Raw genomic sequence first — 24,547 nt, 5'->3', positions numbered from 1 at the left:
GCACAGATTTAAAGTAATTGGTGGAAGGTTTAGAGGGGATTTGAGGGGAAATGTCTTCACCCAGAGGGTTGTGGGGGTCTGCAACTCGCTGCCTGAAAGGGTGGTAGAGGCAGGAACCCTAACCACATTTAAAAAGTACTTGGATGTGCACTTGGGATGCTCGAACCTGCAGGGCTACGGACCAAGAGCTGGGGAGCGGGATTAGGCTGGATAGCTCCTTGTTGGCCGGCGCGGACACGATGGGCCGAAATGGCCTCCTTCCGTGCTGTAACTTTCTATGATTCTATGAACACTCTTATATACCCCACACCCCTCACTGTAACACTCTGATATACCCCACACCTCACTGAAACACACTGATATACCCCACACCCCTCACTGTAACACTGATATACCCCACAGCCCTCACTGTAACACTGATATACCCCACAGCCCTCACTGTAACACTGATATACCCCACAGCCCTCACTGTAACACTGATATACCCCACACCCCTCACTGTAACGCTGATATATCCCACACCCCTCACTGTAACACTGATATACCCCACACCCCTCACTGTAACACTGATATACCCCACACCCCTCACTGTAACACTGATATACCCCACACCCCTCACTGTATCACTGATATACCCCACACCCCTCACTGTAACACTGATATACCCCACACCCCTCACTGTAACACTGATATACCCCACACCCCTCACTGTAACACTGATATACCCCACACCCCTCACTGTATCACTGATATACCCCACACCCCTCACTGTATCACTGATACACCCCACACCCCTCACTGTAACACTGATATACCCCACACCCCTCACTGTAACACTGATATACCCCACACCCCTCACTGTAACACTGATATACCCCACACCCCTCACTGTAACACTCTGATATACCCCACACCCCTCACTGTAACACTGATATACCCCACACCCCTCACTGTAACACTGATATACCCCACACCCCTCACTGTAACACTGATATACCCCACACCCCTCACTGTAACACACTGATATACCCCACACCCGTCACTGTAACACTCTGATATACCCCACACCCCTCACTGTAACACTGATATACCCCACACCCCTCACTGTAACACACTGATATACCCCACACCCCTCACTGTAACACTCTGATACACCCCACACCCCTCACTGTAACACTGATATACCCCACACCCCTCACTGTAACACACTGATATACCCCACACCCCTCACTGTAACACTGATATACCCCACACCCCTCACTGTAACACTGATATACCCCACACCCCTCACTGTAACACACTGTTTATACACTGTATGGATAGATCTGCGTTTATGTGTTAAACCATAAATGTTTTTCGATGCTTTGGCAACATAAGATGTACCTTGTCATCATGCCAATAAAGCGATTTGAATTTGAATTTGATATACCCCACACTCCTCACTGTATCACTCTGATATACCCCACACCCCTCACTGTAACACTGATATACCCCACACCCCTCACTGTAACACTGATACACCCCACGCCCCTCACTATAACACTCATATATACCCCACACTCCTCACTGTAACACTCAGATATAACCCGCACCCCTCACTGTAACACTGATATGCCCCACACCCCTCACTGTAAAACTCTGATATGCCCCACACCCCTCACTGTAAAACTCTGATATACCCCACACCCTTCACTGTATCTCTCTGATATACTTCTCACTGTAACACTCTGATATACGTCACACCCCTCACTGTAACACTTATACCCCACACCCCGCACTGTAACAATGATATATCCCACACCCCTCACAGTAACACTGTGATGTACCCCACAAACCTCACTGTAACACTGATATACCCAGCACTCCTCACTGTAAGACGATAGCAAAATACTGCAGATGTTGGAAATCCGAAATAACAACAGAAAATGCTGGAAAAACTCAGCAGGTCAGGCAACATCCGTGGAGAGAAATTTGAGTTGACGTTTCGGGTCGAACCCTTCTTCAAAACTGGAAAGAAAAGAAACTAGATCGAAGGCAGGGCTGCGATCGGACAAAAGAATAAAAGAAACAAAAGAAGTAAAAGAGATTAGAAGCTAGACGAGATGGTAATAGGCTGAGATTAGGTGTAAAGTGTACTGGCAGGGCAAAAGATAGCTGCCAGGTGTGAGAGAGAAACAAAAGGAAAGGGGGGGGGGGGAAAAGGAGTGGAAAAATTACACTCCTCACTGTAACACTGATATACCCTGCATTCCTCACTGTAACACTGATATACCCTGCATTCCTCACTGTAACACTCTGATATACCCCACACACCTCACTGTAGAACACTCTGTTATACCCCACACCCCTCACTGTAACACTCTGATACACCCCACACCCGTCACTGTAACACTCTGATATACCCCACACCCCTCACTGTAACACTAATATACCACACCCCTCACTGTAACACTCTGATACATCCCACACCCCTCACTGTAACACTGATATACCCCACACCCCTCACTGTAACACCCCGATATACGCCACACATGGACTTCAGTAAGGCTTTTGGCAAAGTCCCGCATGGGAGACTGGTCAAGAAGGTAAGAGCCCATGGGATCCAGGGCAATTTGGCACATTGGATCCAAAATTGGCTTAGTGGCAGGAGGCAGAGGGTGATGGTTGAAGGTTGTTTTTGTGACTGGAAGCCTGTGTCCAGTGGTGTCCGGCAGGGATCGGTGCTGGGTCCTTTGCTGTTTGTAGTGTACATGAATGATTTAGATATGAATGTAGGAGGTATGATCAGTAACTTCGCAGATGACATAAAAACTGGTGGACTGGTAAATAGCGAGGAGGGAAGCCTCAGGCTACAGGACGATAGATGGGATGGTTAGATGGGCAGAACAGTGGCAAATGGAATTTAACCCTGAAAAGTGAGAGGTGATGCATTTTGGGAGGACTATCAAGGCAAGGGAATACAAAATAAATGGTAGGACCCTAGGAAGGACAGAGGATCAGAGGGACCTTGGTGTGCATGTACATAGATCCCTGAAAGGCAGCAGGACAGGTGGATAAGGTGGTTTAAAAGGCATATGGGATACTTGCCTTCATTAGCCGAGGCATGGAATACAAGAGCAGGGAGGTTATGATGGCGCTGTACAAAACACTAGTTAGGCCACAGCTGGAATACTGCGTGCAGTTCTGGTCGCCACACTATAGAAAGGATGTGATTGCATTAGAGAGGGTGCAGAGGAGATTCACCAGGATGTTACCTGGGCTGGAGCACTTCAGCTATGAAGAGAGACTGGACAGGCTGGGGTTGTTTTCCTTAGAGCAGAGAAGGCTGAGGGGGGACCTGAATGAGATGTACAAAATTATGAGGGGCATAGATAGGGTAGATAGAAAGGAACTTTTCCCCTTAGTGGAGGGGTCAATAATCAGGGGGCATAGTTCCAAGGTAAGGGGCAGGAGGTTTAGAGGGGATTTGAGGAAAAACTTTTTCACCCAGAGGGTGGTTGGAATCTGGAACTCACTGCCTGAAAGGGTGGTAGAGGCAGGAACCCTCACAACATTCAAGAAGCATTTAGATGAGCACTTGAAACGCCATAGGATACAAGGCTACGGACCAAGTGCTGGAAAATGGGATTAGAATAGACAGGGCTTGATGGCCGGCGCGGACACGATGGGCCGAAGGGCCTCTTTCTGTGCTGCATAACTCTGACAATGACCCCTCAATATAACACTGATATATTCCAAACACCACTATAACACTCTGATTTACCCCGCACTGTAACACTCTGATATACCCCACACCCCTCACTGCAACACTGCTATACCCCACGACCATCACTGTAACACAGTGATATGCCCCAGTGAGAGTCAGTGTCTGTGGAACTATACCCCAGTGAGAGTCAGTGTCTGTGGAACTGTACCCCAGTGAGAGTCAGTGTCTGTGGAACTACCCCAGTGAGAGTCAGTGTCTGTGGAACTGTACCCCAGTGAGAGTCAGTGTCTGTGGAACTGTACCCCAGTGAGAGTCAGTGCCTGTGGAACCGTACCCCAGTGAGAGTCAGTGTCTGTGGAACTGTACCCCAGTGAGAGTCAGTGTCTGTGGAACTGCACCCCAGTGAGAGTCAATGCTGTGGAATTGTACCCCAGTGAGAGTCAGTGTCTGTGGAACTGTGCCCCAGTGAGAGTCAGTGTCTGTGGAACTGTACCCCAGTGAGAGTCAGTGTCTGTGGAACTGTACCCCAGTGAGAGTCAGTGTCTGTGGAACTGTACCCCAGTGAGAGTCAGTGTCTGTGGAACTGTGCCCCAGTGAGAGTCAGTGTCTGTGGAACTGTACCCGAGTGAGAGTCAGTGTCTGTGGAATTGTACCCCAGTGAGAGTCAGTGTCTGTGGAACTGTACCCCAGTGAGAGTCAGTGTCTGTGGAACTGTACCCCAGTGAGAGTCAGTGTCTGTGGAACTGTACCCCAGTGAGAGTCACTGTCTGTGGAACTGTTCCCCAGTGAGAGTCAGTGCCTGTGGAACTGTACCCCAGTGAGAGTCAGTGTCTGTGGAACTGTACCCCAGTGAGAGTCAGTGTCTGTGGAACTGTACCCCAGTGAGTGTCGGTGTCTGTGGAACTGTACCCCAGTGAGAGTCAGTGTCTGTGGAACTGTACCCCAGTGAGAGTCGGTGTCTGTGGAACTGTACCCCAGTGAGAGTCAGTGCCTGTGGAACTGTACCCCAGTGAGAGTCGGTGTCTGTGGAACTGTACCCCAGTGAGAGTCGGTGTCTGTGGAACTGTACCCCAGTGAGAGTCGGTGTCTGTGGAACTGTACCCCAGTGAGAGTCAGTGTCTGTGGAACTGTGCCCCAGTGAGAGTCAGTGTCTGTGGAACTGTACCCCAGTGAGATTCAGTGTCTGTGGAACTGTACCCCAGCGAGAGTCAGTGTCTGTGGAACTGTACCCCAGTGAGAGTCAGTGTCTGTGGAACTGTACCCCAGTGAGATTCAGTGTCTGTGGAAATGTACCCCAGTGAGAGTCAGTGTCTGTGGAACTGTACCCCAGTGAGAGTCAGTGTCTGTGGAACTGTACCCCAGTGAGAGTCAGTGCCTGTGGAACTGTATCCCAGTGAGAGTCAGTGTCTGTGGAACTGTGCCCCAGTGAGAGTCAGTGCCTGTGGAACTGTACCCCAGTGAGAGTCAGTGTCTGTGGAACTGTACCCCAGTGAGAGTCAGTGTCTGTGGAACTGTACCCCAGTGAGAGTCAGTGCCTGTGGAACTGTATCCCAGTGAGAGTCAGTGTCTGTGGAACTGTGCCCCAGTGAGAGTCAGTGCCTGTGGAACTGTACCCCAGTGAGAGTCAGTGTCTGTGGAACTGTACCCCAGTGAGAGTCAGTGCCTGTGGAACTGTACCCCAGTGAGAGTCAGTGTCTGTGGAACTGTACCCCAGTGAGAGTCAGTGCCTGTGGAACTGTACCCCAGTGAGAGTCGGTGTCTGTGGAACTGTACCCCAGTGAGAGTCGGTGTCTGTGGAACTGTACCCCAGTGAGAGTCGGTGTCTGTGGAACTGTACCCCAGTGAGAGTCGGTGTCTGTGGAACTGTGCCCCAGTGAGAGTCAGTGTCTGTGGAACTGTACCCCAGTGAGATTCAGTGTCTGTGGAACTGTACCCCAGCGAGAGTCAGTGTCTGTGGAACTGTACCCCAGTGAGAGTCAGTGTCTGTGGAACTGTACCCCAGTGAGATTCAGTGTCTGTGGAAATGTACCCCAGTGAGAGTCAGTGTCTGTGGAACTGTACCCCAGTGAGAGTCAGTGTCTGTGGAACTGTACCCCAGTGAGAGTCAGTGCCTGTGGAACTGTATCCCAGTGAGAGTCAGTGTCTGTGGAACTGTGCCCCAGTGAGAGTCAGTGCCTGTGGAACTGTACCCCAGTGAGAGTCAGTGTCTGTGGAACTGTACCCCAGTGAGAGTCAGTGTCTGTGGAACTGTAACCCAGTGAGAGTCAGAGTCTGTGGGACTGTACCCCAGTGAGAGTCAGTGTCTGTGGAACTGTACCCCAGTGAGAGTCAGTGTCTGTGGAACTGTACCCCAGTGAGAGTCAGTGTCTGTGGAACTGTACCCCAGTGAGAGTCAGTGTCTGTGGAACTGTACCCCAGTGAGAGTCAGAGTCTGTGGGACTGCACCCCAGTGAGAGTCAGTGTCTGTGGAGCTGAACCCCAGTGAGAGTCAGTGTCTGTGGAATGGTACCCCAGTGAGAGTCAGTGTCTGTGGAACTGTACCCCAGTGAGAGTCAGTGTCTGTGGAACTGCACCCCAGTGAGAGTCAGTGTCTGTGGAACTGTACCGCAGTGAGAGTCAGTGTCTGTGGAACTGTACCCCAGTGAGAGTCAGTGTCTGTGGAACTGTACCCCAGTGAGAGTCAGTGTCTGTGGAACTGTACCCCAGTGAGAGTCAGAGTCTGTGGGACTGCACCCCAGTGAGAGTCAGTGTCTGTGGAACTGTACTCCAGTGAGAGTCACTGCCTGTGGGACTGCACCCCAGTGAGAGTCAGTGTCTGTGGAACTGTACTCCAGTGAGAGTCAGTGCCTGTGGAACTGTACCCCAGTGAGAGTCAGTGTCTGTGGGACCTGGTGCTTTCAGGACAGGAGGTTTGTTGATGTGCGTTAAATGTTCTCAGTAACAGTGCTAATGAATGAATGACAGTCAGGCTCCGTGTGTTAAACCCACGCTGATTCTGAATTTACTGGAGCGTTTAATAGCTTGCGGGATCGGTCCACTTGTTACGATGGTTTTTCCACAATCACTGATGCAGTTAATTCCCAACATTCACTGTAAATGTGAGACACGGAGTCGAAGTCAGGAAATGGAGACCACTATGTGAGAGAGTCTAGAAGGCTCCCCACCATCCGTGATTGGTCCCATCATCTGTAGAAATACTCTCCATACCCGGGGGAAAGGACTGAAGAATCTGAGTGATCTGGAACGGTCGAGGACATGACGTTTGGTTTCTTTGGGAAAGAAGATGATTTTGCGGAGAATCTCATTGAAATTTTTAAGATGATGAGAGATTTTCTGAAACTGATCCCGGCCAAGAGTCAGTCGTCTGTTAGTCATCTCTCCCCATTTCCGTTTCCATTGAAGTCCATTTTTACTCTCGCCCAAAGTTAAAGTCACCTCCTTCTTCAGCAAATCGGATGAAGGATGAAAAGGCAATTAAATCAGAAAAATACTGCACAGCAAAACTCAATAAAGTGGTTTCAAAAGATAAGTACAGTTCAGGAAGGCTGTTTGGCCCATCCAGTGACATCCTGTCCCCATTATATCATCCAATTCTTTCCCAATGATTCCAGTTGTTTTTGCCTCCGCTCCTGTATCTGACGTTTATTCCACATATTGATCAGCCTTTGTGTGAAGAATGATTTCCTGCTATCAGTCCTGAAATGAGTTTTACTACCTTGTCCTCTAGTTCTACACCTACAGGTTAATTTAAAGTCAGATTCTGGGTTAACTTTTTCTATAGGCTTAACAGTTGTAGATCATCTCCCAGACACCTGTATTCTATAGACCACGAAATAGTGGGAAAGATATAGAGGAGCAAAGTTACAGGGAAATTACAGAGAGGTGCAAGAACTATAGAATAGTGATAATGGGGGACTTCAACTATCCTAATATAGACTGGGATAGTAATAGTGTAAAGGGCAGAGAGAGGGAAGAGTTTCTGAAATGTATTCAGGAGAACTTTCTTGATCAGTACGTTTCCGGCCCGACGAGGGAGGAGGCATTGCTGGTTCTGGGGAATGAGGTGGGCCAAGTGGAGCAAGTGTCAGTAGGTGAACATTTAGGGAACAGTGATCATAGAAACATAGAAGATAGGAGCAGGAGTAGGCCATTCGGCCCCTCGAGCCTGCTCTGCCATTCAATGAGATCATGGCTGATCATCCAAACTCAGTACCCTGTCCCTGCCTTCTCCCCATATCCCTTGATCCCCTGAGCCTTAAGAAATATATCCAACTCCTTCTTGAATATATTTAATGACTTGGCCTCAACTGCCTTCTGTGGTAGAGAATGCCACAGGTTCACCACTCTCTGGGTGAAGAAATTCCTCATCATCTCTGTTCTAAATGGCTTACCCCTTATCCTTAGCCTGTGTCCCCTGGTTCTGGACTCCCCCGCCATCGGGAACATCCTTCCTGCATCTAGTCTGTCTAGTCCTGTTAGAATTTTATAAATTTCAATGAGATAGTCATAGAGTCATAGAGTTATACAGCACGGATAGAGGCCCTTCGGCCCATCGTGTCCGCGCCGGCCATCACGCCCTGTCTAATCTAATCCCATATTCCAGCATTTGGTCCGTAGCCTTGTATGCTATGGCATTTCAAGTGCTCATCCAAATGCGTTTTGAATGTTGTGAGGGTTCCAGCCTCCACAACCCTTCCGGGCAGTGAGTTCCAGATTCCAACCACCCTCTGGGTGAAAAAGTTCTTTCTCAAATCCCCTCTAAACCTCCCGCCCTTTACCTTGAATCTGTGCCCCCTAGTTATTGACCCTTCTACTAAGGGAAAAAGCTCCTTAGTATCCATCCTATCTATGCCCCTCATAATTTTGTACACCTCAATCATGTCCCCCCTCAGCCTCCTCTGCTCCAAGGAAAACAAACCCAATCTGCCCAGTCTCTCTTCATAGCTGAAGCGTTCCAGCCCTGGTAGCATCCTGGTGAATCTCCTCTGCACCCTCTCCAAAGCTATCACATCCTTCCTGTAGTGTGGCGACCAGAACTGCACACAGTATTCCAGCTGTGGCCTAACCAGTGTTTTATACAGCTCCATCATAACCTCCTTGCTCTTATATTCTGTGCCTCGGCTAATGAAGGCAAGTATCCCATATGCCTTTTTTACCACCTTATCCACCTGTTCCGCCGCCTTCAGGGATCTGTGTACTTGCACACCCAGATCCCTTTGACCCTCCGTCTTGCCTAGGGTCTTACCATTCATTGTGTATTCCCTTGCCTTGTTAGTCCCCCCAACGTGCATCACCTCGCACTTTTCCGGGTTAAATTCCATTTGCCACTGTTCCGCCCATCTGACCAACCCATCGATATCGTCCTGCAGACTGAGACTACCCTCCTCGCTATTTACCACCCTACCAATTTTTGTATCATCCGCGAACTTACTGATCATACCTTTTACATTCATATCCAAGTCATTAATATAGACCACAAACAGCAAGGGACCCAGCACCGTTATCCCTGCGGTACCCCACTGGCCACAGGCTTCCAGTCACAAAAACAACCTTCGACCATCACCCTCTGCCTTCTGCCACTAAGCCAGTTTTGTATCCAACGTGCCAAGGCACCCTGGATTCCATGGGCTCTTACCTTCTTGACCAGTCTCCTGTGCGGGACTTTATCGAAGGCCTTACTGAAATCCATGTATACCACATCCACTGCGTTACTCTCATCCACACACCTAGTCACCCCCTCAAAAAATTCAATCAAATTAGTCAGACATGATCTTCCCTTGACAAAGCCATGTTGACTATCCCTGATTAATCCTTGCCTCTCCAAGTGGAGACTGATTTTGTCCCTCAGAATTTTTTCCAATAATTTTCCCACCACTGATGTTAGGCTCACTGGCCTGTAGTTCCCCGGTTTTTCCCTACTCCCCTTCTTGAATAATGGAGCTACATTAGCGGTTCTCCAGTCCTCTGGCACATCCCCTGTGGCCAGAGAGGTTCTGAATATGTGTGTTGGAGCCCCCGCAATCTCTTCCTTTGCCTCACACAGCAGCCTGGGATACATTTCGTCCGGGCCTGGGGATGTATCCATTTTTAGGCCTGCTAAAACCGCCAATACCTCCTCCCTCTCGATGTTAATGTGTTCGAGCATATCACAGTCCCCCCGCCCTATTTCTATGTCTACATCGTCCCTCTCCATAGTGAAAACAGATGCAAAAAATTCATTTAGAACCCCTCCTACATCTTCCGGCTCCACACACAGATTGCCACTTTTGTCCCTAATGGGCCCTATTTTTTCCCTAGTTATCCTCTTACCCTTAATATACTTATAAAACATCTTAGGATTTTCCTTTATTTTGCTCGCCAGTGTTATTTCATGGCCCCTCCTTGATCTCCTAATTTCTTTTTTAAGTATCCCCCTGCACTTTTTGTACTCCTCTAGGGCTTCCTCCGTCTTTAGCCTTTTGTATCTGCCAAAAGCCCTCCTTTTTTTTCTAATCCATTCTCGTATATCCCCTGACATCCACGGTTCCCTGTGGTTTTTGGAACCACCCTTGACCTTTACGGGAACATGTTGCCATTGTATGATCTCAATCTCCCTTCTGAAAGCCTCCCATTGCTCCGATGCGGATTTTCCTACAAGTAGCTGATCCCAGTCCATTTTGGCCAGATCCTGCCTTATCCTCTCATTCTCCTCTCATTCTTCTAAACTCCAGCGAGTATAAGCCCAATCGACCCAATCTCTCCTCATACGTCATTCCTGCCATCCCAGGTATCAGCCTGGTGAATCTTCGCTGCACTCCCTCCATGGCAAGAACATCCTTCCTCAGATAAGGCGACCAAAACTGCACACAATACTCAAGGTGTGGTCTCACCAAGGCCCTGTACAACTGCAGCAAGACATCCTTGTTCCTGTACTCAAGCCCTCTCGCTACGAAGGCCAACATACCATTTGCCTTCTTAACCGCCTGCTGCACCTGCATGCTTAATCACAATATCATAAGGTTTAGATTAGCTATGGAAAAGGACAGGGAGCAATCTAGAGTAAAACTGTTTAACTGGGGGAAAGCCAATTTCAGTGGGATGAGAACGGATCTGGCCCGGGTAAACTGGAATCAAAGATTGGCAGGCAAAACTGTAATGGAACAATCACAGAATCACCACAGTGCAGATAGAGGCCATTTCGGCCCATCGAGCCTGCACCGACACATATCCCACCCTATCCCCGTAACCCCACGTATTTAATCCCCTAACACTAAGGGTCAATTTATCATAGCCAAATCAACCTAACCTGCACATCTTTGGGCTGTCTTTAAAGAGGAAATAGTTCAGGTACAGTTGAGGTACATTCCCACTAGGGGGAAAGGCAGGGCAGCTAAAGTCAGAGCTCCCTGGATGATGAAAGAGATAGAGAATATGATGAAGCCGAAAAAGAGCGCGTATGACAGATGTCAGGTTGCAAATACATCTGAGAATCAGGCTAAATATAGAAAGGTCAGAGGAGAAGTGAAAAAGAAAAGAAAAGAGAGGGTATGAGAATAGAATGGCAGCCAACATAAAAGGTAATCCAAAAGTCTTCTATAGGCATATAAATAATAAAAGGGTAGTAAGAGGAGGGGTGGGGCTGAATCGGGACCAAAAAGGATTCCTACGCATGGAGGCAGAGGGTATGGCTGAGGTACTAAACGAGTACTTTGCATCTGTCTTCACCAAGAGGATGCTGCCATAGACATAGTGAAGGAGGAGGTAGTGGAGACACTTGATAAGATAAAAATGGATAAACAAGAGGCATTATAAAGGCTGGCTGTACTTAAAGTAGATAAATCACCAGCAGCGGATGGGATGTATCCTAGGATGCTGAGGGAATTGAGGGTGGAAATCGCGGAGGTACTGGCCATAATATTCCAATCCTCCTTAGATACGGGGGTGGTGCCAGAGGGCTGGAGAATTGCAAATGTTACACCATTGTTCAAAAAAGGGTGTAAAGATAAACCCAGCAACTACAGGCCAGTCAGTTTAACCTCGGTAGTGGGGAAGCTTTTAGAAACAGTAATCAGGGACAAAATTAACATTGGAGAAGTGTGAATTAATTAAGGAAAGCCAGCACGGATTTGTTAAAGGCAAATTGTGTTTAATCAACTTGATTGAGTTTTTTGATGAGGTAACAGAAAGGGTTGATGAGGGTAATGTGGTTGACGTGATGTACATGGATTTCCAAAAGGTGTTCGACAAAGTGCCACATAATAAGCTTGCCAGCAAAGTTGAAGCCCATGGAATAAAAGGGACAGTGGCAGCATGGATACAGAATTGGCTAAGTGACAGGAGACAGAGAGTAGTGGTGAACGGTTGTTTTTCGGACTGGAGGAAGGTATACAGTGGTGTTCCCCAGGGGTCGGTTCTAGGACCACTGCTTTTCTTGATATATATTAATGACTTGGACGTGGGTGTACAGGGCATAATTTCAAAATCTGCAGATGACACAAAACTTGGAAGTCTAGCGAACAGTGAGGAGGAGAGTGAGAGACTTCAGGAAGACATAGACAGGCTGGTGGAATGGGCGGACACGTGGCAGATGAAATTTACCACAGAAAAGTGTGAAGTGATACATTTTGGTAGAAAGAATGAGGAGAGGAAATATAAACTAAATGGTACAATCCTAAAGGGGGTGCATGAACAGAGTGACCTGGGGTTTTTGTGCACAAATCGTTGAAGGTGGCAGGGCCGGTTGAGAAAGCAGTTAAAAAGGCTTACGGGATCCTGGGCTTCATGAATAGAGGCTTTGGCCTAGAAATTCGGTTGGTTGCGCCAGCGATTAGCACCGAATGAGCCTGAGATTTGGGGCGCTACCCAATGTTTGGGCGGGCGCAATGAGGATAGCGACAACTCCCATATTGAGTATCCATTTAGTGCCCGCGCTAACTGTTAGCGCGAGCTCGCGTGCGCAGGCAGATCATGACGTCATTTCAGTGTGCAACACCCTTTTGGCGCCCCTGACTGGATATTCGGTGGCGCCCGGAACCTTTCCGCCTGGCGCTATTAGTGACAGTTCGATGGAACGTTCCCAGGCCCTTCTCGGAGTCGGGGGGCGCTATTTAAAGGGGACAGCTCTAGTATAAAAGCTGCAGCCACTTGGCCTGTTCATTCTGATCATTGCTGGAGAGAGTTGGTGAGCTACTGTTGCACAGGATTTATCGGATTTAGCCTTCGAATACTTGGGACCTTCAGCCCTGTCCGGAGCAGTTGGAGCGCTAGACATTACTGCGTCTTGCCCGTCTGGCATAGCAATGGGAGCTGCTTTGGAGGGGAACGTCCTCATGGCCGGACACTTTGAAGGGGCACAGAGACGGCGGGAGAGAGGGCCGGGATTGGCCAGAAGGAGGAGGGGCAATGGAGGTCGGCCAATCCGATGATACGCTGCGAGGGTTTTCAGGCAGCAGGTGTCATACCTTAACATGTCGGAGGAGCAGTGTCTGCAAAGGCTCCGATTTGGTAAGGAGGTTGTGACTGAGCTGTGCCACCTGCTTGCAGAGGATCTGCAGCCGCGTCTACGGTGCAGGACCTCTCTGTCGGTGGCCGTCAAAGTGACTGTTGCCCTCAACTTTTACGCCACCGGATCCTTTCAGTCAGCCACTGGGGACATAGCGAATATATCTCAATTTGCAGTGCACTGTTGCATCCGGCAAGTGACAGCTGCCCTCTATAGAAGAAGGCATCAATTAATCACCTTCCCTCTGACCCTGGAGAAGCAGGCGGAGCGCGCGCAGGGCTTCGCTGCTATTGCGGACTTCCCCATGGTGCAGGGGGCCATTGATTGCACACACGTGGCTTTGCGGGCGCCGTTACTGAATCCTGAGGAGTTCCGCAACCGCAAGGGGTTCCACTCCCTCAATGTCCAGCTGGTCTGTGACCACCGCCAGATGATCATGGCAGTCAACGCGCAATTCCCTGGGAGCAGCCACGATGCGTTCATCCTGCGGCAGACCTCAGTTTCTGACCTTTTTGAGGCCCCGGCTCAACCACAAGGCTGGCTTCTTGGCGACAAGGGCTATCCTCTCTGCCCATGGCTCATGACCCCACTCCGTTTGCCCGCCACCCCGGCAGAAGAGCTTTACAATAGCAGCCATCAGGCGACCAGGAACATTGTGGAGCACACTATTGGTGTGCTCAAACAGCGTTTCTGCTGTCTAGACCATTCGGGGGGAGCCCTGCAGTATGCGCTGGAGCAAGTGGGTCGCATCGTCGCTGTCTGCTGCATGCTCCACAACTTGGCCATTCGACGAACCCAGCCAATGCCAGCTGCCCCTCAAGGTCCAGCAGAGCAGGCGGAGGAGGAGGAGGAAGAGCAGGCGGAGGAGGAGGAGGAGGAGGAAGATGGGAGGGCTCCTGAAAGTGGAAGGGCTGTCCGTCAGAGGCTCATAAGGACTCGGTTCGAGGCCCCTCTGACGGAATGATGGCTGTCATTCGTCCTGCGCACTTCTGATTGTTCAAAGCCTAGGAAGTCCACCATGAGTGTAAATAGTTACGAGTACCATTGTAAATAAAAAATGTTCTTTATTTTCAAAAAGTCCTTCCTTCCAGCATAGCAACGTCATGTCAACAGAAACCATAACTAACAAAATAACAGTCAACTCTCTGGCAAAGCCGCAAAACTAAACAAACCATCACAAACAATCACAACAGGTGAGGGAGTCCTTGAATTTGGGGAAAGAAACGTCTCAGCAACTCCCTCTACTGCTGGCCCCTTGATGGAGTTCGCTTTCGCGGTCGGCCCCTTCCCTCCTTGTTGCTCCTCCGTAGTTGAACCCCAGTGGCAGCGTCAAGGATGGGGGACGCCTGGTGACTGTCTGGAAGCGCAGAAGCCCCTGAGGGACGGCCTGGACGACCTCTGGGCTTGGAGGGTGCGGAGGCTGGCTGCTTGATCTGGCCATGGCTGGAAGCAGTGTGCACTGCAGGTGGTGGCAGCTGCACTGCAGACGTTCCAGCGGTGGCATGAGCAATGGTCACCTGCCGAGAGAGGACACCTGCACCATGGTCGGACGACACACTGGCTCTCGGAGGGGACCGGCTCGGCTCTACCGCCACAAGCGACTGCTCCACTGATTCCTGGCCTCGTGTGGTACTGGAAGGGGCCGGGGTGATCCTAGCTGATGCAGATAGGGTGGCAGCAGTGAGAGTTCGCATTGCCTCAATCTGGGTCTGGACGAAGCCAGCAAGTGACTGTGTGGCAGCAGTGAGGACCTGTGTGGCAGGTGCCAGTGCTTCGGAGAAGCCCTGGACAGTTCTCTCCATTGCTTTGGACAAGGCCGGAGCAGTCCGTTCCACTGCCTCGGACAAGCCCTGGACAGACCTTGCCAGGGATTGTCCGAAGCTCTGAACAGTCCTTTCCATAGCGGCCTCGAAGCCCTGGACAGTCCTCTCCATTGCAGCGCCAAAGTCCAGCACACACTTTGCCAGTGTTTCTATCGACTGAGGCATCCTCCCCACTGCAGCCATAAGCTCAGTGTGCCTGAGCCGGGCCTGGGTGCTCATTTCAGCCAGGCTACGCACCTCCTCTGCACTCTGTGCAGCAGTCATCGCTCCCTGCCTCGCCCTCCGGGGAGCCAGTGCCTGAACTTGCCTACCCCCCTCGTGTTGATGCAGGCCGCTTGTTCTGGCAACTGGCTCCTCATCAGAGCACCACCCCCCCTCCCCTCCAGGGAGCTACTATCCCCAGTCTGAAGATGTGTTGGCTCCCCTGCGGCTGGAACGGATGGTCCGGCTTCCTCCTGATCCTCGCCTCCAGAGGCACTGGCACTGGCAGCTTCAGGGCCCGGACCCCGAGCTGGTGGTGCAGCATCTGAAAGCAGGGAGGTGGAAGAGTGGCTTTAGCAAAAGGACAGGTTGGCGGCAAGGCATGCCAGATTGCGGCAAGGCTCTGACATGGCTCCACAGTGAGAAAGCATGCTGGTGGGGGGACCAAGTGGAAGGAGACAGCTGAAAAAGGTGAGATCCTTACCATCGCTGTCGACAATGGGGTCAGGCAGCTGCAGTGGTAACAGGACCACTCAGACGTCCTCCAAGAATCTGGTGCACTCTCTCCTCGAGATCCGTCAGAGTGACCACTTGTGGAGGTCCTCCACCGGTTCGAAGCTGGTCCTTGCGAATTGTCGCCAGCTTGGACTGCAGGGGAAAGAAGGAGAAGTTCTGTTACATGATGCCTTGAGAGATCATCTCATGCCCCCCATGGTGCAAGAGCCCTTACATGATGCCTTGAGAAATCATCTCATGCCCCCCATGGTGCAAGGGCCCTTACATGATGCCCTGAGTGATCATCTCATGCCCCCCATGGTGCAAGAGCCCTTACATGATGCCCTGAGTGACCATCTCATGCCCCCCATGGTGCAAGAGCCCTTACATGACGCACTGAGTGATCATCTCATGCCCCCCATGGTGCAAGAGCCCTTACATGACGCACTGAGTGATCATCTCATGCCCCCCATGGTGCAAGAGCCCTTACATGACGCCTTGAGTCAAATGTGCATGTGTGTGCCCAGAAAGGGCCATGGGTGCTTGCTTGACACATGGCCATTGGGGCATCGCGCACCCTGTAGCCATGAAGTCAGGTGCAGATGGAGGGAATCAGAAGTTTGCATAAACACCACTCACCCTCACGACCCGAGTGAGGTCGTTGAATTTCTTCCTGCACTGAACAGGGCTCCTGGTTGCCATGCTGCTGGAATTGACCCTCTGACAAACATCCCTCCAAGCTCGGCGGTAGCCCTTTTGATTCGGCCTCCTGCCATTCTCAGGATAGAGAACATCTCGACGGCGCTCCACTGCGGCCACCAACTACTCCAGAGCCTCAGTGCTGAAGCGCTCTGCTCTCTGTCTCACCTTCTCCACCTTGACCAAGTTTTTTGCGCCAGAGAAGGGCGTGCGCCGATTGTGAGGCCTACAGGGCGATGGGTGTGAAAGCTGAGGCTGACTGACCCACCCCTTTAAGAGCCGGCCAGCGCCTGGAAGTCTCGTGGTTATCAGTAATTGAGATCACCTGCGCTGCGCCCGTCCGCGCCAATATTGGGTAGCGCTAGAAAGTTTGCGCCTTAGGAGGCCTGTGCAACGTCTGAATTCGCGCCTCAATCACCTTTGGGGGCGATGCAACCCAATATCGCGCCAGGCGGCGATAAGTTTCGTCTGGCTATAAACTTTGCGCAGCGCCAGTTCTAACGCCTCAAGCGGGGCTATACCCAATTTCTAGGCCATAGAGTACAAAAGTGTGGAAATTATGATGAACCTGTATAAAACACTGGCTCGGCTCCAACTGGAGTACTGTGTCCAATTCTGGGCACCGCAATTTAGGAAGGATGAGAAGGCCTTAGAGAGGGTGCAGAAAAGATTTCCGAGAACGATTCCAGGAATGAGGGACTTCAGTTCCGTTGATAGACTGGAGAAGCTGGGGTTGTTCTCCATGGAGCAGAGAAGATTGAGAGGAGATTTGATAGAGGTGTTCAAAATTATGAGGGGTCTGGACAGAGTAGAGGGAAACTGTTCCCATTGGCAGAAGGGTCGAGAACCAGAGGACACAGATTTAAGGTGATTGACAAAAGAACCAAAGGCGACGTAAGAAAAAACTTTTTTATGCAGCGAGTGGTTAAGATCTGGAATGCACTGCCTGAAAGGGTGGTGGCGGCAGATTCAATCGTGGCTTTCAAACGTGAGTTGGATAAGTACCTGAAGGAAAAAAATTTGCAGGGCTATGGGGAAAGGGTGGGGGAGTGGGACTCGCTGAGGTGCTCTTACAGAGAGCTGGCACGGGCTCGATGGGCCGAATGGCCTCCTCTGTGCTGTAACCATTCTATGATTCTACCTGCTTTCAGGCTGAAAAGGAACACAGGAACTGGAGGAGGCCATTCAGCCCCTCGAGCCTGTTCCACCGTTGAATCAGATCATGGCTGATCTGTATCTAACGCCATCTACCTACCTTGGTTCTGTAACCCTTAATACCCTTACCCAACAAAAATCTATCAATCTCAGTCCTGTAAATTCCAACTGACCCCCAGTCTCAACAGCTGTTTGGGGGAGAGAGTTCCAGATTCCCACCACCCTTTGTGTGAAGAAGTGCTTCCTGACATCACCCCTGAACGGCCTGGCTCTAATTTTAAGGTTCTGCCCCTTGTTCTGGACTCCCCCCACCAGAGGAATAGTTTCTCTCGATCTACCCGATCAACTCCTTTAATGATCTTAAACACCTCGATCAGATCACCCCTTAATCTTCTAAACTCAAGGGAATACAAGCCCAGTCTGTGCAACCTGGCCTCGTAATTTAACCCTTTCAGCCCCGGTGTCATTCTGGTGAATCTGCGCTGCTCCCCCTCCGAGGCCAATGTATCCTTCCTGAGGGGCGGCGCCCAGGACTGGACACAGTTACTCCAAATGGTCAAATGTAAGAAGTCACACAACACCAGGTTATAGTCCAACAGCTTTATTTGAAATCACAAGCTTTCGGAGCGCTGCTCCTTCGTCAGGTGAAGTGGAGAAATGCATAAAGACACAGCCTATATAGTCAGAGAATAATGCCAGATGTTTACACTTCACCTGACGAAGGAGCAGCGCTCCGAAAGCTTGTGACTTAAAATAAAGCTGTTGGACTATAACCTGGTGTTGTGTGACTTCTTACATTTGTCCTCCCCAGTCCAACTCTGGCATCTCCACACCGTGACTCCAGATGGGGTCAGAGCTCTGTACAACTGAGACAGAGCCTCCAGCCCCGGGGATAAAGTGACCGGTGTACCCGGAGTCTGGGCCCTCGGCCGCGGTCTGTCCCCACTGCAAACCCCGGAGTCTGACTCTGGGCCCCCGGCCGGTTCGGGGAGTGGCTGAGGCGCCGGGCTCGGTTCCCGCTGCACTCGGAGGCCGTGAGCCGCCCAAAGCGCCCCAACTTCACAGGGGTCAGGGGTCAGGGGGCAGCCCACCCCGCATTGCCCGGGTCAGGAGTCATGGCCACAAGCCCCTGGGCCGGAACAATAATCCGGGGCCGCGGGGTTGGTGGACCGGGCAGCGGGCGGACCGGAAGCGGACTGTTGTCGGGCGGACCGGAAGCGGGGCCCGGCAGGTGGCCATGGCCGAGGCGGTGCAGCGGCGGCTGGAGGAGCGGCTCCCGGAGCTGGAGCAGCTGGAGCGGGGCGGCCTGCTGAGCGGCATCGAGCGGAGGTGAGGGAGAGACCCCGGCCCCGGCCCCCCGCTGCTGAAACCCTTCCCCCCCGGCCTTGGTTGTCTCCGGACTCGACCATTCCAGCACTGTCCGGGCCGCCTCCCACCTTCCAGAAACTTCAGCTCATCCAAAACTCACTGCCCCGTGTCCCGTTCACCCCTCACCCCCTGTGCTCACCGCCCCGTGTCCTAACTCACTGCCCCGTGTCCTAACTCACACCCAGTCCCGTTCACCCATCACCCCCTGTGCTCACTGCCCCGTGTCCTAACTCTCACCCAGTCCCGTTCACCCATCACCCCCTGTGCTCACTGCCCCGTGTCCCGTTCACCCCTCACCCCCTGTGCTCACTGCCCCGTGTCCCGTTCACCCCTCACCCCCTGTGCTCACTGCCCCGTGTCCTAACTCACTGCCCCGTGTCCTAACTCACTGCCCCGTGTCCTAACTCACTGCCCCGTGTCCTAACTCACACCCAGTCCCGTTCACCCATCACCCCCTGTGCTCACTGCCCCGTGTCCTAACTCACTGCCCCGTGTCCCGTTCACCCATCACCCCGTGCTCACTGCCCCGTGTCCTAACTCACACCCAGTCCCGTTCACCCATCACCCCCTGTGCTCACTGCCCCGTGTCCTAACTCACACCCAGTCCCGTTCACCCATCACCCCCTGTGCTCACTGCCCCGTGTCCTGACTCACACCCAGTCCCGTTCACCCCTCACCCCCTGTGCTCACTGCCCCGTGTCCTAACTCGCACCCAGTCCCGTTCACCCATCACCCCCTGTGCTCACTGCCCCGTGTCCTAACTCACACCCAGTCCCGTTCACCCATCACCCTCTGTGCTCACTGCCCTGTGTCCTAACTCACACCCAGTCCCGTTCACCCCTCACCCCCTGTGCTCACTGCCCCGTGTCCCGTTCACCCATCACCCCGTGCTCACTGCCCCGTGTCCTAACTCACACCCAGTCCCGTTCACCCATCACCCTCTGTGCTCACTGCCCTGTGTCCTAACTCACACCCAGTACCGTTCACCCATCACCCCCTGTGCTCACTGCCCCCGTGTCCTAACTCGCACCCAGTACCGTTCACCCATCACCCCCTGTGCTCACTGCCCCGTGTCCTAACTCACACCCAGTCCCGTTCACCCATCACCCCCTGTGCTCACTGCCCCGTGTCCTAACTCACACCCAGTACCGTTCACCCATCACCCCCTGTGCTCACTGCCCCGTGTCCTAACTCACACCCAGTCCCGTTCACCCATCACCCCCTGTGCTCACTGCCCCGTGTCCTAACTCACACCCAGTACCGTTCACCCATCACCCCCTGTGCTCACTGCCCCCGTGTCCTAACTCGCACCCAGTCCCGTTCACCCATCACCCCCTGTGCTCACTGCCCCGTGTCCTAACTCACACCCAGTCCCGTTCACCCATCACCCCCTGTGCTCACTGCCCCGTGTCCTAACTCACACCCAGTCCCGTTCACCCATCACCCCCTGTGCTCACTGCCCCCGTGTCCTAACTCACACCCAGTCCCGTTCACCCATCACCCCCTGTGCTCACTGCCCCGTGTCCTAACTCACACCCAGTCCCGTTCACCCATCACCCCGTGCTCGCTGCCCCGTGTCCTAACTCGCACCAAGTCCCGTTCACCCATCACCCTCTGTGCTCACCGCCCCGTGTCCTAACTCACACCCAGTCCCGTTCACCCCTCACCCTCTGTGCTCACCGCCCCGTGTCCTAACTCACACCCAGTCCCGTTCACCCATCACCCCCTGTGCTCACTGCCCCGTGTCCTAACTCACACCCAGTCCCGTTCACCCATCACCCCCTGTGCTCACTGCCCCGTGTCCTAACTCACACCCAGTCCCATTCACCCATCACCCCCTGTGCTCACTGCCCCGTGTCCTAACTCACACCCAGTCCCGTTCACCCATCACCCTCTGTGCTCACCGCCCCGTGTCCTAACTCACACCCAGTCCCGTTCACCCCTCACCCCCTGTGCTCACTGCCCCCGTGTCCTAACTCGCACCCAGTCCCGTTCACCCATCACCCCCTGTGCTCACTGCCCCGTGTCCTAACTCACACCCAGTACCGTTCACCCATCACCCCCTGTGCTCACTGCCCCGTGTCCTAACTCGCACCCAGTCCCGTTCACCCATCACCCCCTGTGCTCACTGCCCCGTGTCCTAACTCACACCGAGTACCGTTCACCCATCGCCCCCTGTGCTCACTGCCCCGTGTCCTAACTCACACCCAGTACCGTTCACCCATCACCCCCTGTGCTCACTGCCCCGTGTCCCAACTCGCACCCAGTCCCGTTCACCCATCACCCCCTGTGCTCACTGCCCCGTGTCCTAACTCACACCCAGTACCGTTCACCCATCACCCCCTGTGCTCACTGCCCCGTGTCCCAACTCGCACCCAGTCCCGTTCATCCATCACCCCCTGTGCTCACTGCCCCGTGTCCTAACTCGCACCCAGTCCCGTTCACCCATCACCCCCTGTGCTCACTGCCCCGTGTCCTAATTCACACCCAGTCCCGTTCACCCATCAGCCCCTGTGCTCACTGCCCCGTGTCCTAACTCACACCAAGTCCCGTTCACCATCACTCCCTGTGCTCACTGCCCCGTGTCCTAACTCACACCCAGTCCCGTTCACCCATCACCCCCTGTGCTCACTGCCCCGTGTCCTAACTCACACCCAGTCCCGTTCACCCATCACCCCGTGCTCACTGCCCCGTGTCCTAACTCACACCCAGTCCCGTTCACCCATCACCCCCTGTGCTCACCGCCCCGTGTCCTAACTCACACCCAGTCCCGTTCACCCATCACCCCCTGTGCTCACTGCTCCGTGTCCTAACTCACACCCAGTCCCATTCACCCATCACCCACTGTGCTCACTGCCCCGTGTCCTAACTCACACCCAGTCCCGTTCACCCATCACCCCCTGTGCTCACTGCCCCGTGTCCTAACTCACACCCAGTCCCGTTCACCCATCACCCACTGTGCTCACTGCCCCGTGTCCTAACTCACACCCAGTCCCGTTCACCCATCACCCCCTGTGCTCACTGCCCCGTGTCCTAACTCACACCCAGTCCCGTTCACCCATCACCCCCTGTGCTCACTGCCCTGTGTCCTAACTCTCACCCAGTCCCGTTCACCCATCACCCCCTGTGCTCACTGCCCCGTGTCCTAACTCACACCCAGTCCCGTTCACCCATCACCCCCTGTGCTCACTGCCCCGTGTCCTAACTCACACCCAGTCCCGTTCACCCATCACCCCCTGTGCTCACTGCCCCGTGTCCTAACTCACACCCAGTCCCGTTCACCCATCACCCCCTGTGCTCACTGCCCCGTGTCCTAATTCACACCAAGTCCCGTTCACCCATCACCCCCTGTGCTCTCTGCCCCGTGTCCTAACTCACACCCAGTCCCGTTCACCTATCACCCCCTGTGCTCACTGCCCCGTGTCCTAACTCACACCCAGTCCCGTTCACCCATCACCCCCTGTGCTCACTGCCCCGTGTCCTAACTCACACCCAGTCCCGTTCACCCCTCACCCCCTGTGCTCACTGACCCGTGTCCTAACTCACACCCAGTCCCGTTCACCCATCACCCCCTGTGCTCACTGCCCCGTGTCCGAACTCACACCGAGTCCCGTTCACCCCTCACCCCCTGTGCTCACTGCCCCGTGTCCTAACTCACACCCAGTCCCGTTCACCCATCACCCCGTGCTCACTGCCCCATGTCCTAACTCACACCCAGTCCCGTTCACCCATCAACCCCTGTGCTCACTGCCCCGTGTCCTAACTCACACCCAGTCCCGTTCACCCATCACCCCTCTGTGCTCACTGCCCCGTGTCCTAACTCACACCCAGTCCCGGTCACCCATCACCCCCTGTGCTCACTGCCCCATGTCCTAACTCACACCCAGTCCCGTTCACCCATCACCCCCTGTGCTCACTGCCCCGTGTCCTAACTCACACCCAGTCCCGGTCACCCATCACCCCCTGTGCTCACTGCCCCGTGTCCTAACTCACACCCAGTCCCGGTCACCCATCACCCCCTGTGCTCACTGCCCCATGTCCTAACTCGCACCCAGTCCCGTTCACCCATCACCCCCTGTGCTCACTGCCCCGTGTCCTAACTCACACCCAGTCCCGTTCACCCATCACCCACTGTGCTCAATGCCCGTGTCCTAACTAACACCCAGTCCCGGTCACCCATCACCCCCTGTGCTCACTGCCCCGTGTCCTAACTCACACCCAGTCCCGGTCACCCATCACCCCCTGTGCTCACTGCCCCGTGTCCTAACTCACACCCAGTCCCGTTCACCCATCACCCCCTGTGCTCACTGCCCTGTGTCCTAACTCACTGCCCCGTGTCCTAACTCACACCCAGTCCCGTTCACCCATCACCCCCTGTGCTCGCTGCCCCGTGTCCTAACTCACACCCAGTCCCATTCACCCATCACCCTCTGTGCTCACTGCCCCGTGTCCTAACTCACACCCAGTCCCGTTCACCCATCACCCCCTGTGCTCACTGCCCCGTGTCCTAACTCACACCCAGTCCCGTTCACCTATCACCCCCTGTGCTCACTGCCCCGTGTCCTAACTCACACCCAGTCCCGTTCACCCATCACCCCCTGTGCTCACTGCCCCGTGTCCTAACTCACACCCAGTCCCGTTCACCCCTCACCCCCTGTGCTCACTGACCCGTGTCCTAACTCACACCCAGTCCCGTTCACCCATCACCCCCTGTGCTCACTGCCCCGTGTCCGAACTCACACCGAGTCCCGTTCACCCCTCACCCCCTGTGCTCACTGACCCGTGTCCTAACTCACACCCAGTCCCGTTCACCCATCACCCCGTGCTCACTGCCCCATGTCCTAACTCACACCCAGTCCCGTTCACCCATCACCCCCTGTGCTCACTGCCCCGTGTCCTAACTCACACCCAGTCCCGTTCACCCATCACCCCCTGTGCTCACTGCCCCGTGTCCTAACTCACACCCAGTCCCGTTCACCCATCACCCCCTGTGCTCACTGCCCCGTGTCCTAACTCACACCCAGTCCCGTTCACCCATCACCCCCTGTGCTCACTGCCCCGTGTCCTAACTCACACCCAGTCCCGGTCACCCATCACCCCCTGTGCTCACTGCCCCATGTCCTAACTCGCACCCAGTCCCGTTCACCCATCACCCCCTGTGCTCACTGCCCCGTGTCCTAACTCACACCCAGTCCCGGTCACCCATCACCCCCTGTGCTCACTGCCCCATGTCCTAACTCACACCCAGTCCCGTTCACCCATCACCCACTGTGCTCAATGCCCGTGTCCTAACTAACACCCAGTCCCGGTCACCCATCACCCCCTGTGCTCACTGCCCCGTGTCCTAACTCACACCCAGTCCCGGTCACCCATCACCCCCTGTGCTCACTGCCCCGTGTCCTAACTCACACCCAGTCCCGTTCACCCATCACCCCCTGTGCTCACTGCCCTGTGTCCTAACTCACTGCCCCGTGTCCTAACTCACACCCAGTCCCGTTCACCCATCACCCCCTGTGCTCGCTGCCCCGTGTCCTAACTCACACCCAGTCCCATTCACCCATCACCCTCTGTGCTCACTGCCCCGTGTCCTAACTCACACCCAGTCCCGTTCACCCATCA

The 24,547-nt window shown here is 53.6% G+C and overlaps 1 long non-coding RNA gene across 1 annotated transcript; it reads right to left on the bottom strand.

The window, feature by feature from the left end:
• Window positions 1–14,154: 14,154 nt before the first annotated feature.
• LOC147119952 (uncharacterized) lies at window positions 14,155–18,242 on the bottom strand. Its single transcript, XR_015078105.1, has 3 exons — window positions 16,346–18,242; window positions 15,696–15,859; window positions 14,155–15,536 (listed from the first exon to the last, which is right to left on the bottom strand). It is a non-coding gene; the product is annotated as an uncharacterized LOC147119952 (long non-coding RNA).
• Between the last annotated feature and the right edge of the window lie 6,305 nt (window positions 18,243–24,547).

The sequence above is a fragment of the Somniosus microcephalus genome, chromosome 4 (assembly GCF_052327205.1).
Source record: "Somniosus microcephalus isolate GS21.2 chromosome 4, FLI_Smic_1.0, whole genome shotgun sequence".
Lineage (NCBI taxonomy): Eukaryota > Metazoa > Chordata > Chondrichthyes > Squaliformes > Somniosidae > Somniosus > Somniosus microcephalus.
Note: the sequence above shows the minus strand (reverse complement) of the source record. Positions and strands in the feature narration are given on the sequence as shown.